Source organism: Diabrotica undecimpunctata, chromosome 11 (assembly GCF_040954645.1).
Source record: "Diabrotica undecimpunctata isolate CICGRU chromosome 11, icDiaUnde3, whole genome shotgun sequence".
Lineage (NCBI taxonomy): Eukaryota > Metazoa > Arthropoda > Insecta > Coleoptera > Chrysomelidae > Diabrotica > Diabrotica undecimpunctata.
The window spans coordinates 23,978,999-23,993,584 of NC_092813.1; positions in this window are offsets into that span (position 1 = coordinate 23,978,999).

Sequence of the window (14,586 nt, forward strand, 5' to 3'; positions counted from 1 at the left end):
GTCCATTGTCTTTATTTTTTCTGCATTTGTCTGCAAATCTCCTACAATATGAAAGTACTCTTCTCATTATTTCTAAATTTGAGAATCTCTCGCATATGTCCTCCTTTATCGTTGTCGTGTGCACCGTTATTTTCGTTTTGACTTCCTCCTCATTTGTCTCTGGTATTTCTTCTGATTCCTGCGTTAAAGTTTTGTTACTAGTCAGCCAAGTTGGTCCCTTCCACCATAGTTCTGCTTCTAATAATTCTGATGCGGTACTTCCACGTGAGAGGATGTCCGCTGGATTTTTCTTTGTATCTACCTTATGCCAATTTTTCGGTCCTATAACGCCTCTTATTTCCTCTACTCTGTTGGCGACGAACATTTTCCACCTTTTTGATGATCCCCTTATCCAAGCCAGGGTTATCGTTGAGTCCGACCATGCATATACCTCAATGTTTTTCCTGTTCAATGCTTGTAGGGTTTTCTTCATTAAATTTGCTAGTAGTACCGCGGCACACAGCTCGAGCCTCGGTAACGTCGTTTTCCCTTTCAATGGTGCGACTTTCGATTTTGCTATCATTAGATTCGTTTTAATTTCTGGGCCTAGTACCCTTGAGTAGATTACCGCTCCATATCCTTTCATAGACGCATCTGCAAATCCATGTAGTTCTACTCTGTTTATCTTGCTTAAGTTGTTCCACCTGGGCAATGTTATTTTCTCCAGATTTACTAATTGCGCCTGGTATGTATTCCACCTGCTTTGTTGGTTGCTAGTTAATTCTTTATCCCAACTGGTCTTTTGCTCCCATAATTCCTGTATGAACATTTTCGCCTGAATTACTACAGGTGCTATCCATCCCAGTGGGTCGTATAGTTTTGCTACTTCTGACAGTACGTGTCTTTTCATTATTTTCTTTGCCGTCGTTATCCCTATTTTGAATGTGATTATATCCTCTTTAGGTGACCAGTGTATTCCTAACGTTTTCCGTACTTCTTCTTGTTTGAATGCCTTAGAGTCTACGTTCCTCATATCCTCCGGTACGTTCTCCATTATTTTTTCTTCGTTGCTCAACCATTTTCTAAGAATGAAACCTCCTTTTCTGAACAGTTGTATTAATTCCTTTTGGGCTGTTTCTGCTTCCTGCACTGTCTCAGCTCCTCCTAGTATATCGTCTACATACATGTTTTCTTTTACAATTTTCGATGCCAACGGGTACCTCGCTCCTTCGTCTTCTTGTAATTGTTGTATTGTTCTTAACGCTAAAAAGGGTGCTGCGGCCGTGCCGTATGTCACCGTCGTTAAGTTATACTCTTGTATGTGGTCCTTTGTGTCCTTTCTCCACAAAATTTTTTGATATTTTTGGTCTTCTTCTGCCATTCTGATTTGTCTAAACATTTTTTCCAGATCTGCTGAGTATGCTACCTTATTGGATCTCCATCGTAATAGTATATTTGTCAAATCTTGTTGTGAGCTTTTGCTTGATGCATCAAACACGGATCTTATTTTCGTTGTAGTACTGTCCTCTTTTCTCACTGGATGATGAGGTAAGTAGTACCCATCTCCCTGGTTTTCTGCTATTACCATATGACCTTGGTTTTTATAATCTTCCATGAATTGTCTGTAATTCGCTTCTAACTGTTTGTCTTTTGCAAACTTCCTTTCTAGTTGCATCAATCTGGCGAATGCTTGCTGTTTAGATTCTCCTAACTTTGCGACGTCTTCCCTAAACGGAATTTTTACTTCGTATCTCCCTTCTTCATTCCTTTTTACAGTCTGTCGATATAGTTCTTCACATTCTTGTTCTTCCACTGAGAAACTTGTGTCCTGATTTACTTCTTCTAATTCCCAGAAGTTCTTTATTTGTACGTCCATTTCTTGTCTTGATATCATACAGCATACTTCCGTTTTTATATTCTCCCTTTCTCGTGCTATTCCCGAAACTATCCATCCTAGTTTGGTGTTTTGACTCAGGAGTCCATTACTTATTCTGTGCATCCCTTCTGTCAATATGTAACTGTATTCTTTTACTCCTAGTAGTAAGTCTATCTTCCCTACCTTGTAATATCTTGGATCTGCCAGTATTGCATTTTTCTCGTTATAGTCCGGTAGCATTATATCCTGTTCCGGTAAATTCCTTGTTATCTTCGGTAGTACTAGTGCTTCTATTTCCATCTCGAAGTCACTTTCGTAATGAGTTTCGATTATAAGTTTCATACTCCAGTTGGCTGTTTTTTCTCCTGACGAGCCTATCCCGGATATGGTCGCCTGTATGGGCTTCCTTGTTGTTCCTAGCGTCGTCGCAGCTTGTTCCGTTATAAATGCGCATTGTGACCCTTGGTCGATTAGTGCTCTCATTATGTGTGAATCTCCTTTCACATCTCTTATGCGTACCACAGCTGTCGCTAGTAATGCTTCACCTTCCTTATGGCTTGCACAGTTTACTGAATTCTGCCCTCTTTGTTGGTCGTTGCTATTCCTAGGCCCATTGGTATCTTGTGTATTTTCTCGCCTTCCGTTATTTTGTTCTCTGGCGTTGTATGGATTATTATTTCCTCCTCTGTACCTATCAGCTTGGTACCCGTTTCTTCTATTGTTTGAATCTCTTCCATCTCTTTCTTGTTTGTTCTTCTTTCGTTCCATTGGAGTTTCTTTTGTTGCTTGTGTTTCCTTTTTCATAATGCAACATATGGTGGTGGTCTCCGCCACAGTGTCTGCACCTATATTGTGAATAACATTGTTTTTCTTTTTTATGTGCTAGGCAGTTTGTACACAATCCTTTTTCTTTTATCATCCTGTTCCGGTCTCTTACATTGAGTTCCTGAAATTCTCTGCAGTTCGGTACTCCTTGATCTCCGTTGCATATCACGCAATGTGTTCTTGGTTTCCTAAGAGATCCTCCTTGCTTCTCATGTCTTTTTTCTGACTCCAGCAGTTCCAGTGTCTGAAATCTTCGCTGTAAGAATGTTTGTGTCGATTTGTACGTCGGTATCTCTCTACTGTCTCCAATGTAGTTTTCGTACAGCCTCCTAGTTTCATTGTCCCATTTCGTTATGATAATTCGGGCTATCAATGGGCTCCACGCTTCCGTGTCTGTTCCTAACCCTCCTATAGCTTCCAGACTTTCGTGGAAGGTGTCACGTAGTGATTTTAATGCTCTAGCAGAAGATTCCTTTACTTCCTGCGCTAGTAGCATCCTGTCTATTAATTTAAACAATATCATCCTTGGGTTCTCATACCTATCTTTTAGCATGTTCCAGGCCACTTCGTAGTTGGCCTCGGATATGTTTAAGTGTTGTATCATTCTGTTGGCTTCCCCTCTTACTTGAGTCTTTAGGTACTGCATTTTTTCTGCGTTTGATAACTGGTCGTTTTCATGTATTACTTTAGTAAACAGATCGTGGAAAGTTCTCCACGTTTCATATCTGCCTTCATACACAGGGATTTTTACCTGCGGCAATGTCACACCGTCCCTCCTCTGTGTGCTTTCTGGCCGTTGCATTCCTGACCTTATTTTCTTTAAAACTTCCCTGACTTTCCTCTTTAGATGATTTATTCTCTCTACTTCTCCATTATCTGTAGCGTCTAGTTCCTCATTTACTGCTGCTTCAATCATTAGTGTATTCACCTTTTCCATGTATTCTCTTAACTCTGACTGCAATTCTTCATTCTCCTGCAAGTCTTGTTAATTTTCTGGCCGTAATAATTCCTTGATTCTTTGTTTTCTTATCTGTATCTCCTTTACTTTCGGTGCTTTTCCTCTTTTCAGCACCCTTCCATATTTTTCCAACAGGGTTTTCCCCTCAATGTATATCTTAAATACCTGATAATAGTATTTTGTTTCAAAATATTTTTCTTTCGTTATACCCCTTCTAGCAGCTTTTTGTGGTTATTTAAAAATTTTGCCCAATATTCTTCTAATTTTTCCTGTCTATCCCGGATGTATTGTTGATTTTTCCGAGATTGGGAATCCTTTTTTGTATTTGAAACGAGTTTCGTTATTTCTGTTCCTATTTCCGCTTGCTTAACGTATATGCTTTCCATGATTATTCTTATAAATTTTTACATTCAGCGGTAAATATATTAGACAATACGAAATGTACGTTATTTATTAAATAAGTATACCTGTACTATAACACTTTCTTTTCTATCGGAATTTGCAATTTAGCGAAATATGAGTTTGACCTTGCCTGCTGTGCTATTCTTTGTACTGAGGTAGGTCAAGATGTAATCCACACACTCTTATAATGATATATATACATATATATTATATATATATATATATATATATATATATATATATATATATATATATATATATATATTGTTATCAAAATAAATGAAATTATTTGCTACGTAATTATTTTAATTTTTCGAAATAAAGTATTTAATTGAAATTAAAAGCAAGCTATATGTATGAACTTTTCTTTTTTCAAATTGTCATACAAAATTACTGTTTAGTAAGTTATAGTTGTGAATGACGTTTATTTTTTGTTTTATCAATTCTCTGTATTATTTAAATGGTATACATTCTAAAGTACATTATTATACGATTGATAAAGTGGAGATTGTTGTTCTAAATTGTTAAATTGTAATAAAAAAAACTTGTTAAATTGTAAGATTGTAAACGTTGGAAGATTTTGTAATTATTCAAAAACTTACGGTTTTTTGTGTTCTTAGACGTTGAGGATCCCTCGCTTCTGGTGGGTTCTGCAATCGGTCGTGTCCTTTGGCTGCTATGCGGCTCTAGTATGGCTCTCGGCTTTGGTACTGCTCTCGGCACTAGTATGGCTCTCGGCTTTGGTACTGCTCTCGGCTCTAGTATGGCTCTCGGCTTTGGTACTGCCTCGGCTCTAGTATGGCTCTCGGCTTTGGTACTGCTCTCGGCTCTAGTGTGGCTCTCGGCTTTGGTACTGCTCTCGGCTCTAGTATGGCTCTCGGCTTTGGTACTGCTCTCGGCTCTAGTGTGGCTCTCGGCTTTGGTACTGCTCTCGGCTCTAGTGTGGCTCTCGGCTTTGGTACTGCTCTCGGCTCTAGTGTGGCTCTCGGCTTTGGTATGGCTCTCGGCTCTAGTGTGGCTCTCGGCTTTGGTACTGCTCTCGGCTCTAGTGTGGCTCTCGGCTTTGGTATGGCTCTCGTTCTCCCGGGTCTAGTGGTCTCTCTCTGCTACTGAGGGTGTTGCTGGCGTGGACTGTATAGGCTCTCTCAAACTTCCTTGAAGTATTCTGTTTCTCGATAGGACCATGAACAAATCCCCTTCGTTGGCTCAGTGAAGATGTTCGTTCAGTTGTAATGGAAACACCAAATAATAGTAGCAGAGTTTATTGTAGAGACGTACACTATGGGTGTAGACCCGGGATTACTTTGAGTAGAGACTGATGAAGTTGATCGTTGAAGACTATCAAGTTCGTTGAGTGAATATTGATTGAATGCCTCTCTAGGCAAGAGATCTTAGTTTTATATAAACTTTAATTGGGTCAATATTTTCGCGGACCTCGCGTGACATGTGTATTTAATTTATGTAAATAGTTTAACTTTGTCAGCACTTTTGACTGATGTCCAAATTATATTATTGATAATTGACCAAATGTGTATGTAACCTAATTAACTACGTGTGTGTATTTGATAACAAATATATTCATTCGGTCTACTGGATGATAAAATTATACTGTCCAATTTCGGATATGAATTCTAAAGATTTGATATTGGACAAATATTTTATTGATGTTTCCAAATAATCAATTTATTATTTTTTTTTTTAGTTTTATTTTCATGTTTTTGAATCTTGAAATTTCTATTTATGAATTTTAATGAATAGTACAAACGTACACGGCTAAATAAAGTTACACAATATTTTAGTGGAAATTGTTCACAAGGGTGACTAAAATCTATGGTACTAAATAGAGAAACATATGTTTTAATAATATTCGGCTGTACAGCTAATATGTCAAAATTCTTGTGAAAGAGACAGTCAAGTATACTAATAAAGTTAACAAAATCACCAGTAGGCATTTTTAGATTACCAAATGTGTCACCGGTTCTATTTTAATATGCCCTAAAATATGAGTATACAGTAGTATCTGACAAATTAGTTACACTTTTTGAGTATCTGCCACATATTTCACAACTATGGAATTCTAAACATTTTTTCATTAAATATCCACACACATATGTTATAAAATTTTGTTCCATTATGTCTTTATCATTTTGATAATCTGTATCAATAAATAGCACAGGTTCTTCAGGTATCTGTTTAGATGTTTCAGTATCTACAGTGTATTTGGGAAAATCAGACATTTTTAAAAGTACACTATCTGTATCTCCTTGACAGTTTTCTGACCCTGAGTTAATAATATCAATGCACACCAATTTCTTAAAGGAAGCTTGAAATTGTGAAGCAGTTGGCTTAACACAATTTCCACTTTGTTGTCTGATTTTTCCAAACAAATTTTCTAAGGCATCTTGGTTTAACCGTCTTGACAATAAATATTCAAAACCAGCATCACTTCCTCGTGCCCAAATCAACTGAAAAGCTTTAATAGATATTGTCCAACCTTTAATAGATTTAATGCGGTTGGTGACATCTTCATTTTTTTTATTCAAGACCCGGACATTTTCAAAAAATTGTAAACAGTCTTCTAAAAATTTTTTTTGAAAATCTAAATTTTTAAATGCTAGATTATATTCTTTGCCCTGACTGGTTGTTGAAGAATTTAGTATGTTAAACAATTTATCAAACATGTCTATAACTTCAACAGTACCTTCTGCAGCTGATGGAATTACTTTAAACCGTATATATAACTTCATACTGGCAACAACGGTAGCACTTAAAACTTGCGTTGCATACTTAACCTTCATTTTTTCAAAAGGACTAGGACTAATATGTGAGTCTGTTAATTTGGGTGCAGCTCTAATAGAGTATTGTTTATCATGTTGATAAAAGGACTCTACATATTCCCAGGAAGTTGTTTTCCCATTGAAAACAAAGGAATGTTTTAACATATTATTTCTAGTCAATTTTATAAGATGTGGTGGGTCGAACATATACATTATTTTTTTATCACGAAAAACAAAGTATGGCTTATTTGGTATTACATTTAAATCATTAGCTAATTTCCAACTATTTGACCCTAGATCACTTATTAAAGCACATATATCTAATCCACAATCATTTAGGGCAGCAATCATTGTAAACAAAATCGTTCTAAGTTTTTCTGCTGGACAGGATGAATGGTGAAAATAATATGCTAAGGGTTGTTTCCAAGAATTGAAAAGCCCTCGTACCATTAAAACTGTCACATTTGCTGCAGATTTAAAAGCTTTTGATTTATCACCAAAATCTTCAAAATCAACAATTTCATCCAACCCCCTATTGTAAAACATATTTGATTTAATTGCCATTTCGTCAAATGACAAAACACAAATTTTGTCGAATTTACTAAAGTTTGCTACTTTGTGTTTTAAAACAGTAAGTAAAGCTTCATTTAGTCTAGGCTCAATTTTAATATGTTGTATGTGTTTAAATAATGTATTAGGACTGGGTAAACAAAATTTTTTGCACAAAACATTTCTATAAACTTTTGGTCCAGTGAAGTACATTAAGAGACATTCCTGTTTAAATTGATTACTAAATCTTGTACCTCTTACCTTTTTTCTTGATTGTAAAATTTGAACATTTATGAAATTAGCTATATTTGCAGGACAAAATTTAGATGTTAGTGCCATATAGTCTTCAATTGTCATATTGTCAATATCCTTCTTTCCTGTAGACTGTAACTTCTGAAGTTTTTTTTTTAAATAATGATTTTCCTTGCGTAATTGTATAACTGTACTTCGTAATACATTTTTTCGGGGAGTATTTATTGATAATTTTTGTGACACTTGAGTTGAACTTGGTGTACTAAGTGGTGTTACTGGACGTGTAGTTAAATGTTCAGGTTCTCCATGCATGATGTTTTTACCAGGAGTAATAGTAATATCCTGAAGTACAGTTATAGTAGATGGTTTATTTTTAATACTAACATTTTTCTCTATATCCATAGCTGGACTTTTCACTACTTCTAAAAGAAAAAGAGAAAGCTTGCATATGTGTTACATAATTATTTATTTTATTTACCTTCATTAATAGGATATCTTGGAAGACATATGTTTTGGACAACTGCAGAATAAGTATAATCAAAAGTTGATGAGCCCTCCATTAAATGAAAGTTTGTGGGAACTGCAGAAGGTTATAATCGATTTCTCATATCATTCAGAAACATCTTATTGTCGAAATGAGTACCACAAAGACGATGACTTCTATGTAAACGTTCTGCCTTATCCAGTAAATCTTCTCGTCCACATGCCATTAACCAAATTTTTGCCCTAAATACAAACATTTTTTAATACACGATAAAAATCCGCCGTTAATAAATAATATAACATCTAAACATCTGTAATACACAATTTTAATTATAATTTAACACTCACCTATTAACATCTTTTGGAAACGAAAAAAAGCTAACATTACTTTTTCTAGAATTATTACACTTTGTAGCTGCACAAGTGTGGCAAGGCGCTTTGTTTTTATTTTTGTACATATCGATGTACTTATACAACGTAATTGCGAAATAAAAAATGTATAAAGATTATTTGTATCTATAAATACACAAAAAGTAATCAAATACAATGGCCTCTATATTATTTGTCTATGACAAATGACAATGGCCAATGACCAATGAGAGCCGTCAAATTTTTCGGACACCAGAGAAAATGGCGTCGCTGTCTGGGCGAGTAAAATTGCGCGAACTTTCGCGCCAAAGCGGAGTGGGAATACTGGTTGTTATCTATACTGTGATATGTGTGTAGAGACAAGGAAGGTGGAGGTTATGCTGAAATACATAGATATATCACAAAATACTTTTCTTACAGATTAATAAGTATTTGAAAATGGGAGCAATATACAGTTTTCATTATTTCCATCACAACAATCTTTTGGAAGTAGTAATTATCTTCTTATGTTTATGGACAAATCAATACCCATCTGGATATTTGGCGACTTTAATTTTATTTAATTTTATTTAAATTTCATTTAATTTCATTTAATTTTATTTAATTTCATTTAATTTCATTTAATTTCATTTAATTTCATTTAATTTCATTTAATTTTATTTAGTTTTATTTAATTTTTATAATTTTATGTAATTTTTCATAATTTTTTATAATTTTTTATAATTTTTTAATATAATTAAAATAAGTTTTTATAATTATTTATAATTTTTCCATAAACACATGTTTAAAAACCAGATGTTTTACATACTATACTTACATATATTACACAGGACTTTTGACCATATTGTTATGAAAATAATCATTCTTTTAATGACGAATTTCAAATTCTTCACTTCCAAAATAAAGGCCTTAACCTATCTTTATTAGAATCTATGGAAATTAACAAATCAAAAATTAAAACAAACAGTTCTTCCCTCCTCAGCCTATTCATTTAAAGACTATAAAGTGTAAAGACATACCAAAAATAGATCACTCGAGGAAGGCACTCTGTCGAAACAGCTGTAGTGATAAGATATTATAATAAATGTTGTGGAAGTTTTGAAAATAAGAGTGTTTCAGTGTTTTATTGTTATATAAAATGAATTTCCATCAAGTAACGGTTGAATCCATAACTTTTTAAAAATATCCTATTTAAACTTTGTAAAAGTATTTTCAATGTAGTACTCATAAAACCAATTTGGTTAATTAAAATGTATATTTGAATGAAACTTGTAATCTATCAAATTTTCAGAAAATGTTAGAGAGCGGTCGCCTGAAAACGCGAATAAATAGCAAGTTGCAATAAAGATGGTTGAAAAGAGGAAAAGAAGACCAACATTTCGACATTAAACATGGCATATTTTTATTCAATCGGATTATTCTTTTTTTTTTTTAATTTTATGCTTTTTAACATTTATCAAATTTATTGAAAATTTTAGAGCGGTCGCTTGGAAACGCGAATATATAAAAAGTTTCAATACATATGACTGAAAAGATGAAAAGAAGACGAACAAATCGACATTCAACAAAGCAATAGTTTTAATTTAGAGTCATCGAAAGGTCCAAACGGCTGTAAACTAACCTATTGTCCAATATTTATAAACTGTTTATCCATTTTGCATATATTTTTCGTTATTCAGCCATTTTAACCAAAAAGTAAGATTTAGGATCACATTTTAAAATTCGAGGACGTGCCTTGGTTAAAGGTTAAAGGTGAAGATGGTTAAAAAGAGCAAAAAAAGACGAGCCCATAGACATCCAACACGGCATCGTTTTATCCAATCTGAGTATTTTTTTTATATTTAATGTTTTTTACCATTCATCAAATTTTCTAAAAATTTTAGAGAGCGGTCATCATTTAGAGTCGTCGAAAGGTCTAAACGGCTGTAAACTAACCTATTGTACTATATTTATAAACTGTTTATGTTGGGCGGTCGCTTGAAAACGCGAATAGATGCAAAATTACAATGAAGATGTTTGAAAAGAGGGAAAAAATACAAGCCCATAGATATGAAACAAGGCATAGTTTTATCCAATCTGAGTACTTTTTAAAATTTAGGCTTTTTACCATTTATAATTTTTTTTTTAATTTCAGAGAGCGGTCATTATTTGCAGTCTTCGAAAGGTCCAAATTGCTGTAAACTAACCTATTTTACTATGTTTATAAACTGTTCATCCATTTTGCTATTATTTTTCGTTATTAAGCCATTTTAACCAAAATGTAAGATTTACCATTATAATCACATTAAAAAATTCGAGTCCCATAGACATCCAACAAGGCATAGTTTTATCCAGTCTGAGTATTTTTTAAAATTAAATGCTTTTTACCATTTATCAAATTTTCTTAAAATTTCAGAGACCAGTCATCATTTAAAGTCGTCGAAAGGTCCAGACGACTGTAAATTAACCTACTTTACTATATTTATAAACTATTTATCCATTTTGCTTATATTTTTTGTTATTTAGCCATTTTAACCAAAATGTCAGATTTACGATTATAATCACATTAAAAAATTCGAGGAGGTGCAAAAGATTTGCCTTGGTTTTTGGGCGGTCGCTTGAAAACACTAATATTTCTAAAGTTACATTGAAGATGGTTGAAAAGAGAGAAAAAAGACGAGCCCATAGACATTTAACAAAGTATAGTTTTATCTAATCTGAGTATTTTTTTTAAATTGTATGCTTTTTATCATTTATCAAATTTTCTTAAAATTTTAGAGAGCGGTCATCATTTACTGTCGTCGAAAGGTCCAAACGGCTGTAAAGTAACCTATTGTACTATATTTATTTGAAGTCCTGGATATGGCTTGCTATTGTAACCTCAATTTTCTATAAACTTGCACAAAAATTTAAAAACGGCAACGAATTGCTGTAACTGCTTATCTCCAATAAAAGTAAAAATATGGTTAACGACTCAGGCAGAAAAGAAGTCACATTTTAGTCGGAAAACTCTAAATTCGAGTCCCATAGACATCCAACAAGGCATAGTTTTATCCAGTCTGAGTATTTTTTAAAATTAAATGCTTTTTACCATTTATCAAATTTTCTTAAAATTTCAGAGACCAGTCATCATTTAAAGTCGTCGAAAGGTCCAGACGACTGTAAATTAACCTACTTTACTATATTTATAAACTATTTATCCATTTTGCTTATATTTTTTGTTATTTAGCCATTTTAACCAAAATGTCAGATTTACGATTATAATCACATTAAAAAATTCGAGGAGGTGCAAAAGATTTGCCTTGGTTTTTGGGCGGTCGCTTGAAAACACTAATATTTCTAAAGTTACATTGAAGATGGTTGAAAAGAGAGAAAAAAGACGAGCCCATAGACATTTAACAAAGTATAGTTTTATCTAATCTGAGTATTTTTTTTAAATTGTATGCTTTTTATCATTTATCAAATTTTCTTAAAATTTTAGAGAGCGGTCATCATTTACTGTCGTCGAAAGGTCCAAACGGCTGTAAAGTAACCTATTGTACTATATTTATTTGAAGTCCTGGATATGGCTTGCTATTGTAACCTCAATTTTCTATAAACTTGCACAAAAATTTAAAAACGGCAACGAATTGCTGTAACTGCTTATCTCCAATAAAAGTAAAAATATGGTTAACGACTCAGGCAGAAAAGAAGTCACATTTTAGTCGGAAAACTCTAAAATGGAAAAGCAAACAAACTTACTACACACAAAAAATGATAAAAATTAAAAGTACCTATCTGTTATTACTTTTTCCTTTTTTTGACAAAAACAAAACACTTCAACAACTTTAAAATTTTATCTGCTCTTAAATACCTAAAGAAGTTTTTACACGTATATTTTCTGCTTAAAATTTATATCTACTTTTAAACTTTTTAAACTTTTTTTTTGTTTTGAAACTTATGCGATACTTTTTGTGGCGAGTGTATAAAAGAATCAGACAGCTTAAAACCCTCTCGAAAACTTTCAGGAAAGTACTGTTTTATGAACCCCGAATGTTATTAATTTTTTTGATATTATTTTTACATTACATTAGGTACATGGAAACTGTTATCTCACTTTGACTTAATAAAGAATAACTGAAGATTGCAATATTAGTGTTTCTTAACGTAATTTCCTTTATTATTCTGTTTTAAATCCAAAACTGGAGTTCGAGCGTGTATAAAGGGGTAATCGTGCCATCTTTTTCTGCTTTTCTCTTATCTTTATAAACCGCAGTGCTATCGATAAATCATAATTATAGTTACTGATATTATAAACTTGGACAACTTACGTACCTATGTATTAAAACTTTTATTTACATTTTTTGGTGCAAATAATAATTAGTACAACGAAGAAATCAGCGAAAACCTAATCCTGTCCACCAGTGGTGTGGGCAGATCTATATTCGATTTGAGGTAAAAGACTAATTTCATCGTAGTTAAAACCAAATAATTTTAGTGATAAAATGTTGTTTGCTTTTGACTACAAGGGCGACAAAACATCGAACAGATCTCCAATTGCTCTAAATTCTACATGGTGTCTCAAACCAGAAATAGTAATGTTTCAAGACCAACTCCGTCATTGGTTTTTGCTGCTGAAAGTCTTAATGTATTCCACTGTGTAAAGGCAGTAGGTGACGATATTGGTCACCTACTGCCTAAATATATCTCTCTTGCACCTAGAATATCCAATAATCGAATCTGTATATCGACGGCAGAAAGGCAGGACCTCATAACTGACAAATTTGCATAAAATGAGATATTTCGGTTTTCGGTTTAGAATAAGTAGCGGCATCTACTAACCAGTGGTTACAGCTGGGAAAATTTCCAGAAGGCTTTAAATTACAGAAAACGGTACCTCGTAATTGTCAATTTAGCCATGCTAAAATATATGTTTCACACCTCGATTCTGCGCATTCTAATCATTGCTTTTCTAAGCTTATTTGTTGTCGCTATATATTGGTAATATTTTACAAGATTTACGAAAAACGGTGCAAAGAGGAAAATCATAAAGTACTTTATCTAAAACTATTCAAGAACGCGATAAACCAGATAAAAATTTCTTTGTTTCAGCCTCGCAAAGATCAATGCGATATTTGTTTTATGTATAAAAATGGCAATTTCGAACAAAAAACTTACGAAAGAAAAATTTGGCAAGATCTTAAAAAGAACAAGACAAGGAAAAAGCATCAAAAGAAGAATACCGTGCAGTTGTCGCCACAAATACCTGCAAGCGCACTTAAGAGATTATAAGAATACAGTGTGTTGTCACAACTTTACATTGCACCTTGGTAACAAAAAAAGTTGTTTGCTATTGGTTTAATGAGATAGAAGCTCAATGCCAAGCTTCAACCTATGCCTCTGTTTTGGTAGAATACCTAGAGGAAGAATTTTTGAAAAAATATAAATTATATATTCGGAGGGCTGTACTACCCAAAATAGAAATTTAATACTTGCCTATACTCTAACCTAGCTCTACCTAACTGACAAATATAAGGTATTAATTGTTCAAAAATTTCTTGAAAAGGTTCACACTCAGATTGAGTGTGACTCGGTTCATACGGTAATAGAAACACGTTTGAAAAATAAAGATATATACTTACCAAGTGATTATGTACCTAAAAATCACACAATAGGCTGGACGAATTCAGCCATATGTAGCAAGAAATAGAAATTTTGACTTTTTAGGAAATTTTGGAGAGAAGAGTTTAATGAAGTATAAGTCTATGTGACCTTCAAGAACAAGTAATTCGAATTACCTAGTTACGGATATCCGTGCGATTTAGTACAAAGGTGGTAAAATTTCATACAAAGTGGACTTTTGTGAAGAGTTTCAGAAAATACCAATACGGCCTGATAAAGTTGAATTTAAATCTGTGATATTTCCTCCTCCCTACAATTCCAGAAATCCAAGTTTTTAAACTAAATTTGAACACTTTCAGGCGATAAAAAATGTCTTTCACGTGACTGTTGGTATTTTTATAATTCACCACCTTATAATAACAAAGAAAAATAGTTATCTCTTTAACCTAGTTTTATGAAAAAAGTTTTTAGTTCTTTTTCCAGAATTTATTTGATACTTTTAATTAAGACAACGTTAATATTTTATTATTATTTTT